Genomic DNA, 25,898 nt, shown 5'->3' with positions numbered 1-25,898 from the left:
GGAAAAATGGTTTTGTTGTAGACCATAAGTATTATATGCAATCAGGCCACAATTGCCTGCACCATAGGACAATAAAGAAAAACCAAGGAATATGGGTTAGCTAGCGAGTTTTAACATTAGCTCGAACAATCAATAGCATCTGTTGAAAGAAAGGTGCCATGTATAAATATATATATCACAAATTCTCCACTTCTGACTGGTTATGTTGCAGAAGGTAGCGGTTGTAATTCTCTTTTAGGCTTCACAAAGAGAACCTAAAATCAATTTAAGATGTAATTTAGCTGTTTTTTTGGCTCTAAGTTACTCTCCAGATATACTAATCTAATTGAGTAAGGAAATTAAGTTGGCTTACTGTAGTATCCCATGTTATCCTATCTTAGTGCACCATTCCTTCTCAGAATTGTTATTGTACATTCTTGGCTTAACATTCTAATCTGTACTAGCTGGTCAGTTACTACTGGTGTTATGCTGGAGGTGGTTGTTAAGCTGTCTTCTCAGAATAAACTACTTCCAACTTTCTTCTGCTTCCTTGGACTAATTACTACATAAATTTGGCGACGAGGAGTTGATTGCAAATAAAATGGCCGCTGGAACGCACACGTTGTAGCGTGATGCGTGGTGACGTCGGAATGACGTGTGAAGTATTCCTTCCTTCGTTCGGAGAGGACACGGGACAGTGCAGGCGCGCGTTGGTGAGTTTATCTTTGTATTTTTTGAAAGATGCTGTGTAGTAACAACAGCATGAGTGGCGCGCGCTGGGGAAAGGTTAGCGAGTCCGCTTCAACAAGAAAGTCAAATGTTTTAAAAATACCCAGATCGAAGTGGCGCGAAGGAATAGTAAATGAAGCGCACTCCACCAAACGCGCTCAATGGTTAAAATAAACAATGAAGGTCTTTAAATAAGACGCATTTGAAGATAGCGGTGCAGAGAAAAATTATAATAAAACTCCCGCTGGTGCAATCAAGGCACTTAACATGGAAAACAGCCGCTGGTGCAATCTTACACACTTGAACATATATAAAAAAAAAATACCTGGAAACTTTTAGCTGTAGAGGCGAACGCTGTCAATTTTTCAGAATTTTCCAAATGTCTTTAAAGGTGGAGATTCTTCTCTTGAAGTAGGGTAGAAGCAGGGTAGTGAATCCCATCCTCGTCGCCAAATTTATGTAGTAATTAGTCCAAGGAAGCAGAAGAAAGTTGGAAGTAGTTTATTCTGAGAAGACAGCTTAACAACCACCTCCAGCATAACACCAGTAGTAACTGACCAGCTAGTACAGATTAGAATGTTAAGCCAAGAATGTACAATAACAATTCTGAGAAGGAATGGTGCACTAAGATAGGATAACATGGGATACTACACTTACCTAATGGGACGATCTAAAGTTTCACAGTCCCTTGGTCATCGTGATATGGCCAAGTATAATGAGAGTCTACCTGTAAATAAGTTATAAACAGGCAGTCAAAAATTAGAGCTATACCGGATTTAAATAAGACCTACAGTCTCTATTAATTTCCTTCAGAAATCGAAGTAAGGCCAGGATGTTCACTCCCCTAGTTAGTAGATAAGGGTTCTGCTCTCTGTGGGGGTCCGAGTCGTGTGTCAGGACTAGCAGAGTTGCTTGCGGTTAAATCTATGGGACTGTTGCCTGATTGGATATTAAATCGACCAATCCGGGACAGGATACTGGATACTGAGTAGGCTAATGAGTTTCTTAAAGGGATACTGAGTCTATTGGATCTAACTATCCAATCAGGGGACCTGAAACCTGGTTTCCTTTCTGGTCCGTAGTTTAAGCCTCTGCTCGTGAGACTGTTGCCTGATTGGATATTGAATCGACCAATCCGGGACGGTATACTGGATACAGAGTATGCTTATGAGTTTCTTAAAGGGATACTGAGTCTATTGGATCTAACTATCCAATCAGGGGACCCGAAACATGGTTTCCTTTCTGGTCCGTAGTTTAAGCCTTTGCTCATGATAATATGCTCGGGACGTCACGCCTAAACTAAACCCGAATGATATAATGTGTGGCAATAGGTGGAATTGTTCAGAGTTTTAAGGGCCAAAGCAATCTTCGTGTAGGAAAAAATAAATAAAGTAATTGTACTCATAGGTAGACTGTGACATAGACTGGCACATGATATGTTGGTGCGTCAGGTGACTGTCTTAAAGGTGTCAACCGCAGAAATAGCTGAGATCAGCAATATCGTTTTTCTAAAAAAAAATTGAAAAAATGCACTTGTTAACCTAGAGAAAAAAATGGTGTTCATAGCAACCAACATAAGTAATAGAGATGACAGAAGACAATGAATTGTAAACATGTTGTGATTTTTTCCACGTTTTAACTACAGTAATGCTATAAGTCCACTGAGTTAAAAATGATGCTAATTTTCTGCATGACATTTACTCCTAGGGCGATTTTACATACCCTCTGGTTCTGGCAGACAAAATGTATGTCTTGATAAAGGTGATCATAATAAGGAGTTATCACTGAAACGCGTTGACGCAACCTAAAGCGTATAATTCGAGTCTCCAACACCATAATAGATACTCTGATTTGGTAGTGATACTACTCTGGTGATATTAGAGCGGAGAAAAAATATACAAACCTGTATCCAACAAATGTATGTTGTAACTGTTCTGTCTGCTTGTAATTGTGCAGGTCGCAATTATATGTATTGTCTCAAGTTTATCTTGTTTTAGTTCAGGGATTCAGTTTAGTTATCCCTATTGATTGTTTTTTTAATATATTCAAATAAATGAATTTCTAACTTTTCCATATTTTGTTGTATGTATTTGTTAAGTCATAAGGTACATTATTTTATACCTGTCTTTATCTGTGCCTTAAGGGAACCCTTTCTCTTACCTAGGTTGAATAACCCTATTTCCCTTGGCCTACACAAGGGGTACCTCTCTGTTTTTTACAGTTATACTCTCATGGGCCTCCAAGTGGGTTTCTTGTAGAAAACAGATGTGCGCATCACTATTCTTCAGGAATTCAATTACCCGGGACAACTTCCTCCTGCTCCTCAATCCATTTACGTTCCAAGTTATTAACTTTACTTTATTTGGCCTATTTATTTTCACAGCTTCAAGAGCTCTACCCAAAAAACTCCAGCGCTTTAAGACTTGTATGAGGAATTCATTTTTTATTATTTCCCTCTTGCTCCCAACACTCTGTGCTCCCTCCCATCAACCCACCCATAAGGAACCCTCCTTTTATTCCCTTGGTGATGAGAAACCGTCTCTTCTGGACTTTCCCTTTGCAGCTAAAGACATCTACCCCTAAAAAAATAAAAGGAAAGGCTCACCCGTCCATGTTAAGGTATAGCAAACTATAACAAATTATACTAAGCTTTTATTTACTTCGCCTCTTTTTCCCCCTCCACCTTAATATGCACCGCTCCTCTGCTAGTTCCGATCCTACTCCTAACCCCTTTTCAATTTATGTTGCCTAGCTACCAATCTGGTGTTGTGCAGGTTCAGGTTCTACTTCATTTGTGCCAGGAAAACATCTACTTCTTCGGAGAGCTAAAGTTGTGCATCTTGTTCTTCCACATTAACTTTAGTAATGGGGGGAATTTCATGTGAACCTGAGCTCCCTGGATTCTTAACTCCGGCATTCTGGATCCAAGATCCCATTGCCTTTGCGCCGACTCTTGCCAAGGTCTGATCTAATTTGGTAATTAAACAATTCAGATTGAAGTGCCATTTCTTTAAAAGCTCTCCCCAGAATCATTTCCTTGACTGCGTAAGTATGGAAGTTAATCAAGATTTTTCTCAGGGCTTTCCTGTCTGGGTGCATCTTAAACGGGTCTCTCTGAAATCTCTGAGTTGCTTTTTCCAGGTCTATATGTAGTCTGTCCTCCAGAATTCCCTCTCTCAGAACTTTACAAATAAATGCCTTGATGTCTCTTCCCTCAACACCTCCAGGAATTTGAGAACGCTCAAATTATTTCTCCTTGCCTGCATCTGCAGCCTTTCCATGTCTTTTTGTAAAGTTTTATTTTACACTTTCGATTTCTCTCGGTCTTTAGTATTCCCTGATACCACTTCCGAGAGGGACTTAACTTCAGACTCAAGAACTCCAGTTCGCAGCATTATGTCGTCAATTTTTCCCTCTAGGGTCTCACATTTTTCATGTATCCCTCTCTGAATAGCCTCAGAAATCTCAAATTTTGAGAGAAGATCCCCTCTTAGGCTTAAGAGCATTGACTCTAATTGAGACCGACCTTCTTCGGCCTCTACAAGACTATCTATACTTCCGTCTGGGGCTCTGTCACTGGCCAAGCCAGGCATTGACGGTGGGTTAGAAGGCTGATCTGTAGTGGGACTGACGTTCCCACCCCTAGATAACTCTTCGGGTCCGGCCTGACTCACCTCTTTCTCAGTTCCAGCATCCAGCATAAGTGGTGCGTATAGATTTGCCAACAGAAGCGAAGTAGAGGTCTGCAGAACTCCTGGCAGCGACCCCTAAGAAGTTGCAACCTGCTCCATTATTTTGAAATAAGATTTTAGTGAGGGGGTAGTCTTGACTGATGGCCGTGCTGCTTTAGCCTCCTTTCGCTTTTTATTACCCCCAGAGTTTATCACTTTTGGGTGGGGGGGACATGGGAAGTACTTCCCCACAAGCTTTCCCCTCCACACCTAGTTTTGGGGGGGGAAGCAACACTCCTTGGCCAGGTAGAATACTGAGAGACTTGCCGGACCCGACCTGGACGTCTTGTATTTCTTGTGGGGGTGCGGGCTCAGAATCTCCTCTCTGTCTTCCTACCTTGCCCTTGAGAGCTGACTCAGAGGGGCTGCAAGACAGACCCAAGAAGGAAAAAAGGAACTCCTTTTCCATGGACCGAACTTTACACCCTCTGGATGCCCGCCTTACCCCATCGGTCGAGGTACCGGAGGGAAAATCCTGTGGTGCAACATCCTCTTGCAACCTCGGCGCCCGCAAGCGTGCTGTGCTGTCTCTGCCCTCCATGACCCTGTAGCAGATCTGGGAAACAGCGGCTCTTATTCTCCGAAAGAGCTTGGTTCGGCGTCCTCCGAACCCATCGCGCAAATAACCACTCCACGCATGTTCTAGCGTAAATGGCCATTTATTAGGACAGGTATGACAACCAAGTTTAAACATAACATCAATAACAGTTAACAATCCCCCCCAACATCATGACCTCAAAACATCATCCATTCACATACTCCACTACTCACTCCAATTCACACCACGACCTCTTCATGCATACCATTCACTTTCCCCTTTTACCTTCATTCTCCTCCAGCATCACCTGTCATCTCACCTCCATTTACCACACCCCCCATCCTGCACCTGTAACCCCCTCCCCGGAAGGGTGATTCTGCCCGTCATGGACTCCCCACCCCTCCCAAGTTCTGCAAACACTCTCCCCTTGTCAACCCGTCCTAAACTGGCACGCTGCATGACTTATAGCAAAACCGTAACAATGCCACTACCCCACTCCTGAAAATTTGTAGGGTGGGAGGGCGGACAAACTAGCTGCTCCCTACGGCACCGGGGACAGGAAGAGGAAGTACTTCGTCCCCTGTCCCCTTTTGTACCCTCCCTAGATCCCCACCCCTAAGCCCACCCCCCAGCCTATCCCGACATACCTGTCCCGTTATTGCACGAATTCCCCAGGGGAAGACTGGTCTGTCAACCTCACTTCCCCTGGGGGCCGTATCGGGCAAATAACCACTCCATGCATGTCTTAGCGTAAAAGGCCATTTATTAGGACAGGTATGACAACCAAGTTTAAACATAACATCAATAACAGTTAACAATCCCCCCAACATCATGACCTCAAAACATCATCCATTCACATACTCCACTACTCACTCTAATTCACACCACAACCTCTTCACGCATACCATTCACTTTCCCCTTTCACCTTCATCCTCCTCCAGCATCACCTGTCATCTCACCTCCATCTACCACACCCCCCATCCTGCACCTTCTAACCCCCTCCCCGGAAGGGTGATTCTGCCTGCCATGGACTCCCCACCCCTCCCAAGTTCTGCCACCCAGGGAACCCCCAGAGGGCGGTTACCTGCCCCACCACACGTGCACCTTTCGCACTCAATCTCTCCTACACCAGATAGACTCATTCCACAACAAGCTGATGGTATCCCGCATCTCCATTAGATAGTACGCGTTTCCCATGTGCGAAAGGTGCACACCGTCGTCGCGGAAAAGAAGGTCGAAGCCCAACATGAGCCAGAACTTTTATTCCATGAGCATAAAAAAGAGTCTCATCGCCCTATTCAGTTTCCTCCTTGCCCTCTCAATGGCAGCAGGCTTAAGAGCCCCCCTCCAGATCCTTTGTGGCATAAACTATGTCCAAACAATACAGGCGCCAGCCAGATTGCTCTTCATTGCTTGCAGATCCCTCTGCATCAGATGTAACAATGACACTCCTGACACTTTTACCAAGTTATTTTCTCCCAGGTGTATTACCAGCATGTCCGGGCAACCCAATTGCGAGACCTTCTTCGTTAGCCAGGGCAACAAGTCGCCCCAACGCACCCCGCTCTTACCACACCAATGGACTTCGTGATGACTGCTGCGCAGGCCCAGGCTACGACCGTACACCTGCCTGTCCGCATATTTCGATGCCCAATGTACAAAGGAGTGTCCAACAATCCAGGTAACCGTCTTGGCCCCTGGCCCCCGAACTCAACCAACGAAGAGGAAGAGAAAGAGATTAACACCACAGCAAAACAGACCTGTAACACCACCGCAGCAGCCCCTTTCCTGTTACCCAGCCGTCGACCTCCTTCACTTTACGCACATAGCTCTCGCAGCAGCGGGACCTCCAGCGCCCAATCCTACGAATCTCCTCCCAGGACCAACCCAACCTGGCCGCCGCCGTGGCCGCACCAATACGGAATGAATGAGTGCCAAAACGCGCTGGGTCCTTGCCAATCCTCCGCAAAGCCATCCGCAACGCAGCCAACAACTGAAAGGACGTCAAGCACTTCAAAGACGCATGCACAAAAATCTCCCTATCCGACCTCTGCACTCGTCCCAAAAAGGCCGTCCACTCACGCACCGGGCACACACCCGCACACCCGCTCTCCTTCAGCCACACCCATTTGCCTCGACCCACCTGGTCCGTCTTTGAACGACCCAACCAAATACCCAGCCGGGCCCCGTCCAACCGCACATCCCCAAACACACGCCCCGGTGCACCACGCACGCCCAACAACTCCGACACCCGAAATGCCCCGATGAACATCCATACCATGCACAATCTAAACAACGCCACCTCCCCATCGTCATAACAGCAGTGGGGCAATTCCCCCAACACTCTCGACAACAGTTCAAAATTAATCGCCTCATGCGGCAACTCCCCCCTCCCCCTTCCAACCTCATCCGACCCCAACCTTTCAATATTCGACTTAACAAATCCGCCCTAGCCGGATCAAAACCCAAGTAAACCATGCTGTAAAAAGAGATGCCAGCCAGTTTGCCAGCTATTGTAGTTTGTGACAACCCTTTATCCATGCACTCCAAAACAAAATGCACCACTCCCCGCTCACAGTCATTCTGTGGCAACCCCCACGCAGCCCTGTTCCAACCCAGAAAGGCCCCAAACTCAGACCATGCCAACCTGTACGCACGCCTCGTGGATTCAGCTATAGATTTCTCTACTAAACCCACCACTCTTACTCCCCCAGGCCCAGATACCCTCCGGCACCTTGGTCTTGCAAGCCTCTGCTCCCGGCGCCAGCCTCCTGAAGCGCTGCCACTGCGAACGAGATAACGCATCCGCAATGTCATTACTCGCCCCAGGAACATGTTGCGTGCGAAAAAGCCCATTAAAACGCAAGCAGAGTAGCATGAAACTTCGCAGCAGGTGCAGCACTCGCAAATCCTTTGCCTTCTGATTGTTCACCAGTTCCACCACCGTCATATTGTCCACATGAAACAAAACCGGCCTGTTCCGGAACTCAGGCACCCACACCACCAATGCCACCAGCAGGGGAAAGAACTCAAGGAAAGCAATGCTCCTACCCTGACGCAGCCAATGAGCCGGCCACTGCTCTGCACACCAACGCCCATCCCAGAAAATTGCGAAACCGGCCGCACCCGCCGCATCCGAGTAGAGCTGCACCTGCCAGACCATCTTGTCACGTGCGAAATCCAGGTACACACCATTGAATTCTTCCAGGAAAACCAACCAGACACGCAAGTCCGACCGGACTCCCATTGTGACCCTGACCCTGTGGTGAGGGAGCACCGCCCCCGACATGGCCATGCCGAGGCGCCTACAGAATGTTCTCCCTGCCCTCACCACCCGGCACGCAAAAGTCAGCAAACCAAGCAAGCGCTGCACCGACCTAAAGTCAATCTTGTGAACACCGATCACCTGCGTCAAAACTTCCTGCATCTCCGTCACCTTCTGCACCGGCAGCCGCGCCTACCATGCCACCGAATCCAACTCAATACCCAGGAAGGTCAAGCAACAACTAGGCCCCGCCGTCTTCTCTGGTGCCAATGGCACTCCAAACTCCTGCGCCAACAACTGGAACTGCCCCAGAGCCTCACCGCACTCTCCCGACAACCCTTTCCCGATGAACAAGAAATCATCCAAGTAGTGCGACTTCAGCCGGTGCCCACTCCTCTCCACAAACGCCCACTGCAAAAAGGAACTGAAGCTTTCCAACAACGCACAAGAGATCACACATCCCATTGGCAACACCATATCCACGAATATGGCCCCTTCGAATTGCATGCCCAGCAATGAAAAATCCGCTGGGTGAATGGGAGGAGGCGAAAGGCCGACTTGATATCGCATTTGGCCAACTCTGCCTCCCTCCCGCAAGCCCTCACCAAGCCAACAGCATCATCCACCGACGCATACAACACCCTGGAATCCTCCTCCGCGGTAAAGTCATTCACCGAACTCCCTTCAGGCCACGACAGATAGTGAATCAGTCTAAACTCTCCTCGCTCCTGTTTGGGGACCACACCCAGGGGAGAAATGATAAGGTCTGACATAGGCCACGTGTCAAACGGGACAGCAATCCTACCCTCCAAGACCTCCTTCCGCAACTTGCTAGCCACCACCTCAGGTAATTCCTTCGCCGAACGCAGGTTCTCTGCCCGACGCCTCTCCCTGGGACCCTGATAGCCAATCCGAAATCCTTCCACAAACCCCCAATGAAGTTTCAAGGCTGCCTCTTTCTCAGGGTACCTGGAGAGCCATGGACCCATAGCCTCCACCTTAAACGGAATAGGGGCCCTTCGGCCCAGATTGGCTCCTACCCTTGGTAAGCTTCTACAGTTCCGAAGGTGTGGCAAGAGTAAAGCACTGTGTGACCGGGTGACGCCCCCCATACTTAGAGCACTCGTGCTTAAACTTACATGGGTGTTGTGTGCAGAAACCTTTATTAAAGTTCCAGCAAGCCCCAGTGGTTCCAGGTTTGTACTGCTGTCCAGCAGCCCCTGTCCACGTTCCTTGACTTCCTGCCCCTCAGGACACTCCCTGACCCCCCGCCCCAGACTGGGCTGGACGAGGCTGAAAAGACCGATACGCAATCGGGAGACCACTCGCCGTATGAGTAGATGCCGCCGCCTGAGTAGAGGACATCAACTGCACCCAAAGCTCCTGATCAACGTCTCCCCATGGCTTGTCCGGGTTCACACTAATCCTGGCCCTAAACTCCTCGTCATAACTCAGCCACGCAAAACCCCCAACATGCAGTTGGGCCTTGCGTATCACATCCATATATTTAAACAGTGCTATCGCCCTGTCCGCATGCTTCTCACAATAGATACTTGCGTATATCAAGAACGCCGACGTCCAGTTCTCCATTGTCATAGGCACTCTCGGCCACCTCGTCAACTCCCACTCCTCTTCCTTAGACCCCTCCTTCGCATGAATTTCTCTATACAGAAGTTTGAAAACATCCACATACTCATGTTTCCAAATCCTGGCCTTAGTCTTTTCCGACAGGTGTGACCCGAGTGGCATCGCCAAACCCATGTACGGCAACTTCTTCCTCAGATTATCCTCTCCATCTTCCTTCCCACCCAGATCCTCCGCAGCATCTGTCTGCGCGCTGGCCGTCACGACCTGCTTCTTACCATCCTTTTTAAAGTGCCCCGTGTCCCCGAAGGCCCCCACATCCCGCACAGAGTCATCCCCCACTCCCACCGACCAGCAGGCCTTCTTACGCCCCCCCTGGGACCTTCATCCCAAGCATCCCACCATGCACCCTCACCTGCCAAAGTCCCTGGAGCGCCACGCTCCGTCCTCCTGGCCTCTGCTGGCTTCTGACTTCTTCTGGCCACCGAGCCAGCTCCATCCGGTGCCATCTGCAAGACACTAATCCTGCTTGTTGACGCTCCCCCTCTCACCCAAAACTCATCGTCATGCACTTCACCATCTTCCAACTCCTCATCCTCGTCCTCATAATCCAACCGCTCCTCATCCGCTTCAACCGCTGCCACTCTCCGCACCTCACTCACCACTCGTTTCGCACCTTTCCCTCGCACTCCAGGTATAAACTCGCACTCCAGCATTGCAGTGGCGCGATCCCTCGTTGGACGGCAGGCCGCCGCAGACCCCCCTGCTGTTTCGTCCCAGCATTTGGAGGCCGTTTTGCGCCCCGCTGGCTTGTTCCCGCCGCCCTTGAACCGTTTGCGCTAGGGGAGGCCCCAGTGCCTCCAGGTCTCTGTGCCACCAAAGCAGTCCCTGACCCCTCTACACAGACCCACTCACCCCGCGACCCAGAGGTCGCCCCGCCACGGCCTCTACCTGTTCCCGCCCCGCGCGCAGGTGCCGGGGCCCATTCGCCCCCATGCACCCCACCCGCCCGCGCCTCCCTGGCCGCGCACAAACGCTGCCATGCCTGCTCAGATTCCTCGATTATGCGACGTTGGTCGCGAATCCTTTCTTCCTCGGTCATGTGCGCCCACCTGGCATACCAAGCGTCCTGCCTGGAGGATTCCTTACACACATCCACCTCCTGCTGCGGGGCCGGGTGCCCCCCTTTTGGGTTAGCCCCCCCTGACTGCTGGTACAATGCCTTGGCCGGGCCCTTCCCCTTGTGGACGGCCAACCGCACCACCCCTTTCTTACCGCAGGACAAATCCTCCGGCTGGTCCCCTGATGGACCACCCCCTGCCTCCGGTTCAGGCTCCCCCTCCGACAGCTCAAGCGTGAACTTCTCACCCGCGGACACCTCAAAACCAACGTCGCCCTCCCAGCCACTGTCCTCACTGTCCTCCCTCATGGCCCCCTCTACCTCTTCTAGGTCCAGCACCTCTCCTTCCGCATCTGAGGGGGCTGGGCTGCCAACATGCATAACCGGCGGCGCGCGGCTTAAATCCCCAGCGCCACTCCCCGCCGACAACTCCAAATCTCCACCGGCCCCCACCGACACATCCACCAACCATGCAGGGAGGCTCTTATGCTGTCCTCCGCGCATAGATGCCTTCGACTGCTTCTTGCCCTTACCTTTCCCTCCCGCGCCTGGTCTCGGTGGCGTCGGCTCATCCATGCAAGCCACCACAACCGCCACCACGCCCGCTGACGCAGGCCTCGGCGTCCGGGTCATACCGACCCACGCCTGCTCCAACACACCTGGCCGCAAGAGGTCCGCCCTACCAGTCCTCCCCAACACCCGCAGAGCCTCCCTCACAGCCTCAGAATCCGGCGTCGCCATTTCCCTCTTGACCCAAGCTCTTCCACCCTGTGCAGCCCATACACTAGCTGTGCCCGTGAAATGCGTGTAAAACGGCACCCCACGCACGCCCTCAAGATACGTGAGGTATGACACCCCGCGCGATGCGTGGGACTTAGCACCATAGGGCCCGCCCGCGAGATGCATGGGAACCGGCAGCCTCGCACCTCACGCATAAAGCGTATACGGAGCCCCTGGGGAGAGCGTGTCCTTCGGCAAACGTTTTAAACCCCTCGCTCGGTCTGCGCAAGCTAGCGCTCCTACTATAGGCCACACTGGGGCACCAGCGTTGCCCAAACCCAGACCCTACAGCCCTTCAGCTACCTAGACACCAGGCCCTGACTAAGTAAACACGAACCTGACCACACAAACTAGCTGCTCCCTACGGCACCGGGGATAGGAAGAGGAAGAACTTCCTCTCCTGTCCCCTTTTGTACCCTCCCTAGATCCCCACCCCTAAGCCCACCCCCCAGCCTATCCCTACATACCTGTCCCGTTATCGCGCAAATTCCCCAGGGGAAGCCTGGTCTGTCGACCTCACTTCCCCTGGGGGCCGCAATGTAGGGAGTATGCAGCAGAGTATGCAGCGGCACAGCAAGGCGGCAAGGCGTCACAAAGTAAGGCAGAAAAAAAGAAAAACAATGTTTTTTTTTAGAAACAAAGGAGTATCTTAAATGAGAATCATACTTCTTATGCACGTTTCAATATCTTCAAAGGGCGTCACTGTGAGTCATTTCATCTGCTGATTTAATTTTCTGTCTCGCTGCGCCGGGAGCTCCTGCGACCGATGTCAGCCCGCCCCCATGTTTCTCACCATGTTCCTCACCATCACCTCCCTGCCCTCTCAGTCCTGATAACAGTGCCTGAACTTCCCCTTGTAGAGTTCTAGAATTATATGTATACTGTAGGGGCTTATAACTCCACTGTGAACAGGGTTCTAAGAGCAATAATAAATGTGTGTGTCTGAAGGGGTGTATGGGGGTGTCGGATGGAAAACGAGAGTATCCAAAGAAGTGTAGCTAGGAATTCTTTCCAAGAGTCTCGTCTATGTATTTAAGAGTCTGGCTTAAAACATGATAACTAAAATCCAGTTTCTCAGTTTGTGACAGCTGATCAAAATGTTGGTGCCCTTTAAGCTTTCTAATATCGCACCTAGACATATCACACAATAACGGACGTATGTCTAAAACAAGCCATACACATTGGCTTCCTAGTGCATGTCAGCAGAATCCGATACATGAATAACACTTTGTTGTGAAAAATCTAAAATGTTTCAATTTTGAAAAGATGAGACTTTAAATGAAGCGTTACAAAGGTCTGTGAAATTGGAAAGGTTTTCAGAGTGTGTCAATCACTCAGGTCATCCTTGCACCGTTTTCCTCTGCAGTCTCACTGTTAAACATGTACATCTTTTTTTTTTGTCTGTCTATCAAAAATCTTCCAACTGAATATCTCACACCTTATTAGTCCTTTCTTTTTGCTGTCAACTTATGCACGTGCTTCCTTGTATGTCCTTCACACCACTGACCCCACACCCATTCACTCACCTGTACTCACTGCATTTTCTTCTATTTTGATCCTGTTGGTAGACAGATTTGAACATTCTACACACATTCCTATAGACTCACAATCACAGTTCGCATATATGTGGCCAACCCTCAATGAGCTGCGCAAAGAGGCAATGGATTCAGTAATGCATGAAGTTTGAACACCTTAATGAGCCACTGACAAACACTTTGGAAAACTCGCGCTGCAAAAACTCGCGCTGCATTCAGCTTCTATTCTAGAGGTCTGAGCCATGTAGGTTATAAACACCAACGCACGACCAACACTCACTCAGATGCCTAGCGGGGACTGAGTTCAAACAGTACACAGTATACAAGAGTTGGCTTTTGTATGAAAAAGTACTTTTTCCTGTGAGATGATTTGAATATAAGGCCCGGTGGGGAGGTTTCAATGTCAGTTTTTTATTACTGCTGACCTGAGATCTGTCCCAAATAAAGCCCTGACTGAGAGTGGCTGCATTACGCTTTTTCAACAGAAGCACATCTACATGCCAATTGGTTCCTTCAGTTTCAGGGACTACTTAGGCAAAATATTTTTGCCTTTAGGAAATGATTTTTCTTTGAAAGATTGATGAGAACACACAGAATGTCTACATTACGAAAAATCAAACCAGCATTAACTAATCCAAATGCAGTGTCCAGTGCCAGACCAACGAGCTTTCCAGTTCCTTTTTTGTCGAGGAGCCTTTTTAGTGCTCTCTAAACAACGTGCCTCACTTCAAGTAGTAGTGTATAAAGGAATACAATTCTTCTGTGGACGTTTTCTTTAAGCATTTACATCGTGGCTGCTAGAAAATGCTCCTAACACGTGACATTACATGCTAAAAATTTGCTTAGTTAACTGTTACTTGAAGTTTAGATTAAAACAATGAATGTAGCAACTCAAAATTGGAAACAGTTTACAAATGATTCCATTCTTTAACTCATTCCATTTGCTCGACTAATTGACTGTGCACATTTGCATTAGTCTTTAAATTGGCAACATTACTATCCGGCAATGTCTGGTTATAACTTCACAATTTAGTAATACACTGATCAAAATATTAACATAAGAGGCAAATTCTGCATGAATATTTTTTATTGAACTTGAATTCAATCATTCAACGTCTTGAGTACAAACTTCCTTTTGTGACGGTAAGTAACAAGTTAACTATACATATAGAAATGTATGTTTACAGTTATCAGTGCTTCTCTGTGTTTGTGTGTGTATACACTCTATTTCAACTCTCCCCCTTTGGAACAAGGAAGAGTTTGAGAGGGCTTGTTAAATATTCATTATAAAATAGCAATTTTAAAGTCTTAAATGACAAAGGCATGCAGATTATTGGCGTTAGGCCTACATTTTTCAACTGGCACTCAACCCAGTGGCAGGGGGTTCGCGTATGCTGTGGCAGTGTTTGGTGGCTCTCTTACTTTTAAAAACTGTAATTCTTAAACTGTTATTTTTAGCTCACCTCTGCTGCCTACTTTCCTCTTTCATCTCCCAGCTCCCCTAACCTCGTTCCGGCACGGCTGAGTGCCGCTTGAAACCGGAGGGCTGACGGGGTTGCTGGCGCCATTTTGGAAAGGGCAGTCCAGGCCTGGTTAGCGCTGCAGCTTTTGCTCTCCTTACCCATTTAAGGGACGCCCCATGCGCAGGCGCAGCGGACACACTCAACCCAGTGGCAGGCGGTTCGCGTATGCTGTGGCAGTGTTTGGTGGCTCTCTTACTTTTAAAAACTGTATTTTTAAACTGTTATTTTTTGCTCACCTCTGCTGCCTACTTTCCTCTTTCATCTCCCAGCTCCCTTAGCCTCGTTCCGGCACGGCTGAGTGCCGCTTGAAACCGGATGGCTGACGGGGTTGCTGATACCATTTTCGAAAGGGCAGTTGAGGCTTGGTTAGCGCTGCAGTTTTTGCGCTCCTAACCCATTTAAGGGATGCCCCATGCGCACGCTCAGCCGTCGCGCGCAGCAGGCGCGCCAGCGGCGCGCCGAAGGCAAGCCCATCTGCGCCCGTCCGCAGCCAACCGGGGCTAGGGGCCTCCCACTATGCCCATTTTTTAACTTATTCCTGAGAGCAACTTTGCTCAGTTCAAGGCCCCTGGCCGCTAAGTGCCTCTACCATTGAGTACATTGACAATCTTGGCCTTAGCCAAGCCAACTCCTCTCCTTCCATGCCTCCCCGCATGCCACCTCCACCAACCCCTCTAACGATTGCAGCTGGCCACCCTGCCCTGCCCTGTCCTACACCGGCCATCTCAGCCTTCCTCCTTAACACCAGGTCGGCCATCAAGCACCATCTTGAACTATTTATCTTTTTAGACACTGTCAAGCCAGATCTGTTGTTTCTAACAGAAACCTGGTTCTGCCCAGACTTGTTGCCTAATGTGCTAGCGGCCCTCCCTTCTTCATATTATGTCCTACGCGTCGACCGGCCCGTGGGAAAGGCCGGAGGTGGTGTTGCTCTGGTTGTCCACTCTGGACTCCATTTCCAATTCTTATCATTTCCTTCTATGATGGGGGTTGACTGTTTAGTTGTTTGGTCGGCCTCCTTTCTCACCCCCATTACGTGTTTACTTGTTTATCGCCCCCCTCAGCAGACACCGTATTTCATCTCTGCTATCCAGGATTTACTGGCAACTTTAGCAGTGAATAACTCGTCTGTTTTACTGCTGGGGGATTTTAAATTTTGGCCCTCTAACCCGGCTGAGGACGCAATGTTGAAAGAATTCACTGAACTCCTCCTCAGTCTAAACTTTCTATCACACATTCGTACCCTGACCCATGTCCGAGGCCATATTCTGGACCAGCTCTGGTCACTCAATATACCTGTCTCCCCCCCTGTTGTCACACCTTGTTCCTGGTCCGATCACTTCCTGGTTTCTTTTTTCTTAGACCAAAGTCTCGCTAAATGACCCGCTCTTCCCAGAAATACCTGGGCCCGCAACTGGAACCAGGTAGATGTACCCTCTCTTTGTTCTTCCCTCCTAGCTTCCTATCCCACTCTTACTGACCTGTCCCTTCTAGCCCAAGCAGACACCATTCACAACTGGTTGTCCACAGCGTGTGAACAAGTGGCCCCACTCAAACGCGTTAGAACCAGGCATGTACATGACGCCAACAGATGGTTCAATGCAGAGCTTAAGGATAAGAAACTTACTGTGCGGCAGGCAGCGCGAGCTTGGAGACGCGCTTACTGCCCCGCACTGAAATTGTAGTACATTTCCGTATCCAATGAATATAAAAAAGCCATTCTTCTGGCCAAGACCAACTACTTCTCCTCAAAAATCCTCTCGGCTGAAAACCAACCCAGGGAAATTTTTGCTACCGTCCATGAGTTGGCTTCCTCAGACAGAGCCACCCTCAAACCCTCCCCTTCCCAATCCCTCTGTGACTTTCTCAATGAGTACTTCATTGAGAAAATCGTTGCCATCAAATCCAACATCTCACCGCCCTCCCCGTCCTTCACTGACTCCCAAACCCCCTCCAATCTGTCTCACCTGGATCACATTCCTTCTTTGACCAGGGAAACCTTTTTGGCCCTGATTACCAGAGTCAAGTCAGGATCCCCCTCCGACATTTGCCCGGCATACATCTTAAGGGAGATCTTTTTGGCTTGTCCCTTGCCCCCTCTCACTTTTCACAATGATTCCCTTACCTAGAGCATCGTCCCTTCCCTTCACAAATCAGCAATCATTATCCCTATTCTTAAGAAGCTTGGCGCCGACCCGACTTCCCTTTCCAATTACCACCCCATCTCCCTTCTCCCGTTCCTGGGTAAAGTCCTGGAAAGCCACGTCACTAAAGTCCTGAGTGCTTTTATGGAGGATAGCGGCAGCTTAGCCCCCTGCCAGGCGGGCTTTCGTCCATCACACTCCACTGAAAAGGTAGTTCTTTCCGTCATGGACAAGCTCAGAGAGGGGATGGATGTCAAGGTGCCCCAGGCACTGGTCCTCCTTGACCTGTCCGCCGCCTTTGACACGGTTGATCATTCCATCCTTCTTTCCCTTGTTGAGGCGGCCGGCATTAGGGGACATGCTCTGGCTTGGTTTACCTCCTTTCTGAGTGGCCGCACGCAGGCAGTCCATCTGGCCGACTTTTCCGCACCGCCACGTAAGGTTCAATGTGGCGTTCCTCAAGGCTCTTCCCTTTCCCCTCTCCTTTTTAATTTTACATTTTTCCTCTCATGTTTGGTTTACAGCAGATGGAGGTCACGGACTTCAATTACGCCGACGACCTCCAGCTCATTTTTAACCTTTCTTCCTCCCCTGAGTCCATTCACAATTTCCAATCGGTTATGATTTTTATCAGGGACTGGATGAACTGCAACCACCTTAAGTTAAATCCTGATAAAACTGAACTACTACTCACAGGTGGCAGCTCCAGTCCCTGAACCCCATTGTTCTGGCCTCCTTCCTTGGGTACCCCTCGTTCACCTTCCTCCTCAGTCAAGACACTAGGGATCACTCTCAACAACCACCTCACTCTTCACTCCCAGACATCTTGTACAATGGGGTCCCTGCCTATGATCTTCGGCGCCTTCAAATGGTCCAAAACCAGGCTGCTCGTCTCATTTATGGCCTTCCGAAATTCCACCACGTCACTCCTTTACTTAAATCCCTGCACTGGCTCCCTATTCGGGAGTGCGCCCTCTACAAGATGGGTTGCACGACCTTCCAGGCTCGCGCTGGAACTGCTCCAGCCTTTATTAATTCGGCAATCAAAATGTATGCTCCCAGTAGGGAGCTGCGTTCCTCTACCCAGTTCCTTCTGACTGTACCCTGTTTCAGGAAGAAAAAATCTGGGTGTGTGAAGTTTTCCGTTCTTGCACCCACCTTCTGGAACACCCTTCCCTGCACGATTAGATCCACGCTCTCCTATCTTGACTTTCGTAAAGTCTTGAAGACTCTATTCTTCTCACAAGCCTTTCCGTCCTAAGTATCCACCCTTTGCCCTCTTGGGTCTGCATCCATAGCGCCAAGGAACCGCCTAGTAGACGTGCGCTCAATAAATACTTTAACTTCAACTTCATAATAAATGAATGATAGGAAAAAATCTGTTCTTTATTAATTGTACTGCAGACAGCACAATAGCATCACACATTTCGACTCTGAGTCTTATGTTTAAGACTCTGAGTGAAAAGTGTGATGATATTGTGCTGTCTGCAGTGTCATAAATTAAGATCGGTTACCAAAGTATTGGCCAATGGTCCTGTCTTTACATTACCAAGGTGATGCATGTTTTTCTCGTTTGGAAAATTGTGGAATTGATGCTCCCAACTGGCCCTACCCGATTGGAAGGGCCTCCTAGTGCGTCATGTTGCATTTGCACCAATGTTTTTATATATATATATATATATATATATATATATATATATATATATATATATATATATATATATATGTATATATATATATATATATATGTATATATATATATATATATATAAATATATATATAAATATATATATCCTAGAAGTCTAATAAGAAATGTACCCTATGGTGAGTACCTGAGACTCAAACGAAATTGCTCTGGAACTGAGGATTTTAAGAAAGCTCAGGAAGAGGCGAGTGACAGATTCCAAGCAAGAGGCTATTCTAGTAACATCTTAGAACAAGCCCTCATCAAGGCAGATACTGTTGACAGAAGGGACCTTCTGATTGTGAAAGAGTCGAGGAAAGAGAACGAGCAGGGAAAAATGATCACAACATTCAATAATCAATCTGGAGAACTGGTCCAAGCATTCAAAAGAAACTGGCACATTTTAAGAACTGATACCATCTTGAAGAAAACATTACCAGACAGACCTATGATAACTTATAGGAGGTGCCAGTCTCTGTCGGACCATCTGGTTCATAGCCATTACTCCCCCAACAAGGCCAATCAGATGACGAACAAGACAGTTGGCTTTTTCCCTTGCTTACAGTGCAAAGCTTGTAAATTCAGCAAAAAAGTCAAAGAGTACCCCTGTAGAACAGGTGAAGAGAGACCAAGCAGAAAGATCACAAAACACCTAAACTGTAATTCAGACTTTACAGTCTACTGCCTGGTCTGTCCTTGTAACAAACGTTACATAGGGAGCACCATAAAACCGGCAAAAATGAGAATCTTAGAGCATATGAGGGCTATCGTGAACAAGGACAAGACATATCCGATAGCCCATCATTTTGCCGAATACCACAACAGCAATAGGGATTTACTAGCATACTATTGCATAGACCAGGTCCCAAAGAAAGAACGAGGGGGGGATAGAGAAAAATCCCTACGGATACTGGAATCCCGTTATATCTTAGACCTTAAAACAATGGCACCATGGGGTCTGAATAACGATGCTGAAATGTGGGTGCACCTATAAGACAATCTGGGATCTGTAAGAAGATGATAGATCTGCAACTAGAACATGGGAGTACTCCTTGTACATATGTGAATAATATCTGCTGTTTGGCTTGTAAATTCAATTTCCCTTCATATGGATAAATGAGAACAGTGAGAACAGTGTAATATAGATACCAGAACATCAGGTCAGGTTAAACTGTGGCACAATTACAAGCTAATATGATACCAAAATAGAACCCAGAAGTTCAGCGGAAGAATACATTTTCCTCAAAAAATGTAAATACTATGTAAATATGTATATTTTGTTGACATGGGGTTACCACATTGGTAAACTGTATACTTGTATATTGTATATACAATACGCACACATTTTAACAATGTTTCAATTCGGGGATACACCCCTGCACAACCGTAGAGATGTTCAATATTGAGACGCTGTGGGTTCAACAACGTACCACATGCAAGATTACACTCTACATAATGCCATCAGAACACCTTAGGGGATACACCCCAGTATTAACATCTATGACAGAGTTGCTGAAACACTGCTCTCGGTATCAAATTGGTAATCAATGTACATACGTGACAGTCTCAGTATATATATTCTTTTGTCAATTGTCAAACTTCACTTTATTTTATTTGCACTGAGCACTTTTCTATGAACCGCCAAGTTTAAACCATGTAAACAACTATGTGTATATATACATACTATAAGATGGCCGCCACGAATATGTGCCTAACACCTCTGTTTATGTCTATGACTGTCAAAAAGGGCGGATGGTTTAAATATGGCAAGTAGGTTTGAACACTGACGACACTGACGAAGCCTTGTGCGAAACGCGTCTGTCGAGGGTGCTGGGGGGTTTGGAAATAAAATAATCAAAGAACACTGACACTGGAGTGCTGGCCGTTTTTGTCCTGGAGTCGATTTCTAGGAGTGTGTTGCGATATATATATATATATATATATATATATATATATATATATATATATATATATATATATATATATTCACTCCAAATTCCTGTTGCCTGAATATGTAACATTTATTGCATTTACAATAATATAAACTTTAAACTGTCTGAAAGATGGGTAGAACTGGGCAGAGCACTGTCAATTGCTTATTGTTTAAGCTATTGGCATTGCAAATGACAATGCCTTTTATTTATGTTTTAAAATATATTGTTATTTACAATGTCAATAGCTGAAACTTGTGTAAATGCGAGACCTATTGCACTGCAAATGCTTGTTATGTATACTTACATTTTCACAATCATCTGCTTTTCACCTCTTATACTAGTCTTTCATCATTTGACCTAGGATGAAAGGACCTGCGTCGCAAGACACAAATTGCCAAATGGCTTAAGTTCATACACACCCACAAACCGTTTTGTTTATGAATAGCAACAATATTTTATTTAATTCCATGTTGAGGAAAGGTATTGAATTTTGATAAGGATACACTGTGTAAAATGTGCATGAAATAAATGGGCTTCATACAGACTCAGATATTGCATTGCACGGTGCCTCATTAATGTAAAGGTTTTTTGTTTGACTAGGCTCACTAATTCATATATTCACATGAAAGTGCTCACAAATACATAAGTGACAGAGATAGGGAACAGAAAATGGGGGGAAACAGTAGCATAAATGGAGTGAGAAAGTGAGCAAGAGTAAAAGAGGTGAAGAATAATAGTAGTAAAAAGAGAGCGAAAGAGAGCAAGAAAGGAGAGAGGTAATTCAACTAGAGATAGAGGAGAGCCATTGAGACTCCCCTCTATCTCAAGTTGCATTATTGTTGCTTTCTCTTTGTTATCTGCGGTTACCTTACCCTAATTAGAAGTAGTTTGTCCTCCGAGTCTCTGTCCCAGTCCTGCGGTTGGAGAGGTGAGAGGTGAGGGTTGGTGTTGCTGTTGCAGAAGGAGCAATCCAATTCAATTTCACACTCTAAAGAGCTGAAAGTGAAAGCTCTCAGGATGAAAGGCAGGGTCAGACTGGGAATCGAAACCGGTCCTGACACACTGCTCTGCAGGCTCCCCTAGGTGAGAGGACAGGGTGCAGCCGAGCTGTTTACAGGGCCTGATCAAAAGCTGTACAGAGATAGACTTATCAGAGCATGAGCAGTGTATGTTTTTATAGCATGAAGCAAGTGCTACGACCTCGAAGTCATGAGTTGAGTCTTATGAATCTGTGATGATAAATATGTAACCCCTCACTCTGCCAACTTGTCACAAGAGTGGGGTCAGTTATACTTCTTAACCACACCCCAGCCTGTAGCAACTTGGGCAAGAGTGAGGTCAATGTAGGTTTAGAAATCATTGACAAACAGCCCTGACAAGTACAGCACTGATGCTGTGCACGCCCGGGTCTTCTTCAAAATATGAACATTGGAAATGGAAATACCTAATTTTTGAACATTTGACTTTTCATGAATATTTCTGAGAAAAATATTATCCTGTTCACTATGGGAATATTGCTCCATAATGGCGACTACTGATCTGTGGCGGAGTGGTTCCCCCCTTCCAAGTTTGAAAGCCATGTGGATGATAATTGCAACAATGTTCACACCAGTGCCTTGGAGTTCCTGCTTGATGTAACATAACATAACATTGTGGATCTATACCTTGTCAGACCAAGAACTGTGGAATGTGGCAAACATCTTTCTTACCCTCTGCAAAAGAGGCAGAGGCCTACTAATGCGGAGAGCTACTGTCTACTTGTTTATGTCCTGACTCAGAACTGACATTTTGCTGGTCCTGTCCTTCTTCCTTTCCCAGCTCAGGAAACCTGTTCTAGCTTCAACAAAGCAAAGTAGAATTGCTTTTGGGCAAGGGGAGCTGCATGTTAGCAGCTCCCCTTGCCCAAAAGCAATGCCGGCTCCTGCAGGAGGCGGGGAACCGGGTGGGACCATGCACTGCTGATGACGTCACATATTACATCATTTATGACATGTCAGTGACATCACTGATGACATCTGAAATGACAGCACTGATGACATCATCCGCATGATAATCTGATGCACCTCCTCATACCCTAATATGACCTTTGATACACCCACTCTAAAATACAGACTACCATTTTCAAAACCATAGACACACCAATACCAGTCAGTACATACCTACTCAGTGATTCCTAGGCCTACACATATCCACGTTTTCACCCACACAGTCACTCATACATGCAGTCACTCATCAATACAGCACTATCATATGCACTCATACACCTATACAGACACTCACACAACGCCATTCACCCATAGAGTTACTCACAAACCTAGTCAGTCATGCAAAGAATCAAACACACTCTCATTTACTCACCTATACAGTTATACACACACACCACCTCACTTATTCATACAGATACAAACACACTTACTCTCTTATAAAATCACTAATACAAGCACATACTCATCCATACAGCCACTCTCACAATCACTCACTCTCACATATTCATTTATATACCCCAACACTCACATTTACTGCCTTTTACATATGTATGTATTCACACATGTACCACTGAGACATCCATTCAGTCACCAACACACCCATACACACACTCACCCACTCATACAGTCAATTACAGATACACTCTTGAACCTATACACCCTGTGAATCCCCCACTCACACATCTATGCTCAGTCACCCCCCCCCCCACCTACCCATACAGACACTCAGGCACCCATGCAGATACTCAGACAATCAATAAATAACTCATATACACACTCATTTAGCTACTCACCAACACAGGCACAACACAGCCTAAAGAGTCTCCATTGGCTTCCGGTCTCTGCCCGGTTAAGCTTGGTTGCATCATCTTTAAATCCCTCACTGGTCATGGTCCCTCTTTCATTTCCTCTTTGCTCCATCCTTATGTCCCTTCTCGCACCCTTCGGTCATCCCAACTGGCTTTACTCTCTGTCCCCAGATTCAAGCGGAAAAAACACGGTGGCCTTAGGTTTTCTTTCCTAGCTCTGTCTTTTTGGAATTCCCTACCTCTCCCTCTTAAGTTATCCTCCCCCTACCCCACGTTCAGATCTTCCCTCAAAACGCACCTGTTTACTATAGCTTACTACTAGTTGTTCCTCCTTAGTCTGGTTTTCCTTCTGTCTCTCCTCCCGGCTCCCTCTGTACAGCGCCAAGAAACCTAATGGTGTTAGCGCGCTCAATAAATTGATTTAACATAACATAACAACATAACAGGCAACCACTTACACAAAAACTGACAGACTCATACAGACCTTTACACAGTTTAGTCACTAATCCATGCATTCAGTAAGACACGTTTAATCACTCACTTATACAGTCAGTCAGTCACCTACTGAATCATTCATACAGACACTCATACACCCACTTATTCTTCATTACACCTTGGCATATATATATATATATATATATATATATTCATAGCTATACCGCAGACTTCTCTTAACTCATTAAAGGACAGTTAAGTTAATTTAATTCCTATGACATGGGAACGGAACGATAAAGAAACTACACTCACCACGAAATATTGATACCTGATCTATTTCTCTAATACTGTGACTAATACAGTGACTACCACGGTACACCTGCAAGGGATCAATTCTGATCAAATCATCTTAAGTCTGACAGCAGGAAGTGAAAATGGATGAAAGATACCGAGTGACGACCGGCCCGAAAGCACAGAGTATAAAATATCCTTCTACTCTATCCAAAAATGCTGCCAAAAAGTTCAAATATAACACATTGAGAAAAAACCCGGACATACTGTTCACCGACCCATACTATGATATAGTTAAAGGCACCATAAAGAACGACTTGATTTTCCACACAAATAAAACAGGGAAATGGCGCAATGCCCTCACAGAAATGCTGTTCATAAAAGGTATGAAAAACATCCCTCATGGCACAAAAATAATGACTTCTCCATCAAGAAGATGCAATGCAGAACTATGCATCACTTTATATAAAACGGGAATAGTGCTGATACAAGCAGCCAATAGGGACCTTGAGGAATTCGAAAAGACTTTCCTAATAGTAAAAGAAACTCTGGAGAAACCAAGATACCAACTACCCATGACCCCACATGAAGTCACGCGTGACAACAGTGATACTACAACTAGAGACGGCAACCGACCCGGGGGCCACAACACTCAAACTTCCAGCCTCGGAGACATAACTGAAATTGAGAAGGCAACCCCAGAGAATAAGACAGAAAGAACAGAGAGGTCTTCCAATCTGACAAACGAAGAACAGGGCCAGGTCCAAAGAGAAGAGCGGATGCCGCCACCAGTCGGTGCAAATTTAATTGATGAGGATACCTCAGCTCCTAGCGAGTCACTACATGACCCGATACCTCGCTCAAATCTGATACTAGAGTCGGATAGATCCCCACCCACAAATTTACTACTTGGACCACACAACATAGATAACTCACATGACATCTCAAATAGAATCGGAAGCGACAACCCAACCGAGGAGACAAAGGTTGGAACTGTGAGAATGAGAACAGATCAATTACAGAGAAGAACAAAATGCATGACCCGAACTGGTAGGTCTATCCGCACTAAGAAATCACCCCGAAACCAGAAAGAAATTAAGGAGCTCCAGAAAATAGTAGGCAACCTGGCACAAGGCTCGATGAAAATCTCACTTGCAATTGAAAAGATGTGGGCGATGACGGTAAGCACGCACTCCAAGGTCTCGCATATCCAGAATCTAGTACTCTCCGCACAAAAAAGGAATGACGAGATGGCCTTGTCTCGACAAAATAGGCTCAATAGACCAGACAGGATAAACCCCATGGCAAATGAAGAACTTTGGCCTTACTCCGAACCTATGAACAACCGGCCCGGGGGAGGGAAGAGAGAATCAAAACAGTACCAATTGACTCTAATAGAACATCCAGAAAGAATGACAGAAAAGCAATCCACCTCAATCTACAACATATCCAGTTAACAACAACTGAATCCGAAAACGGGAACCTCCTTAACTCGGATAAACCCTTGAATTGCCTGCTACTCAACTGTCGTTCAGCAACTAAACATGCATCAGACATAGCAGCCCTCATCATCAATAAGGAAATCGACCTGGCAATCCTTACAGAAACATGGCTAAAGGAATCATCCTCTCCCGCCATTGATCTCCTAGTACCACCTCACTATAACATTGTGAGATTAGATAGGCTAAGGAAAATAGGATGAGGTATAGCCTGCATTCACCGATCAGAGATAGAGGTCAACATGATCCAAGCTGACCCCTTGAAATCGTGTGAATACCTTGGGCTGAATATAAGATCATCAAGCAATCAAAAATGCAACTTGCATGCATTT

General features: G+C 46.7%; 1 protein-coding gene across 1 annotated transcript in view; it reads right to left on the bottom strand.

Moving 5' to 3' along the window:
* LOC147728929 (sulfotransferase 1B1-like) overlaps nt 1–21,675 on the bottom strand; it is a 659,149-nt gene extending 637,474 nt beyond the window's left edge. The window contains exon 1 of the mRNA XM_086959169.1: nt 21,420–21,675. The gene's annotated coding sequence lies outside the window, so the exon portion shown is untranslated. The remainder of the gene's footprint in view (nt 1–21,419) is intronic.
* Between the last annotated feature and the right edge of the window lie 4,223 nt (nt 21,676–25,898).

The sequence above is a fragment of the Lissotriton vulgaris genome, chromosome 2_2 (assembly GCF_964263255.1).
Source record: "Lissotriton vulgaris chromosome 2_2, aLisVul1.2, whole genome shotgun sequence".
Classification (NCBI taxonomy): domain Eukaryota; kingdom Metazoa; phylum Chordata; class Amphibia; order Caudata; family Salamandridae; genus Lissotriton; species Lissotriton vulgaris.
The sequence above is the reverse complement of the archived record's forward strand: the minus strand, read 5'-3'. Positions and strand labels throughout refer to the sequence as shown.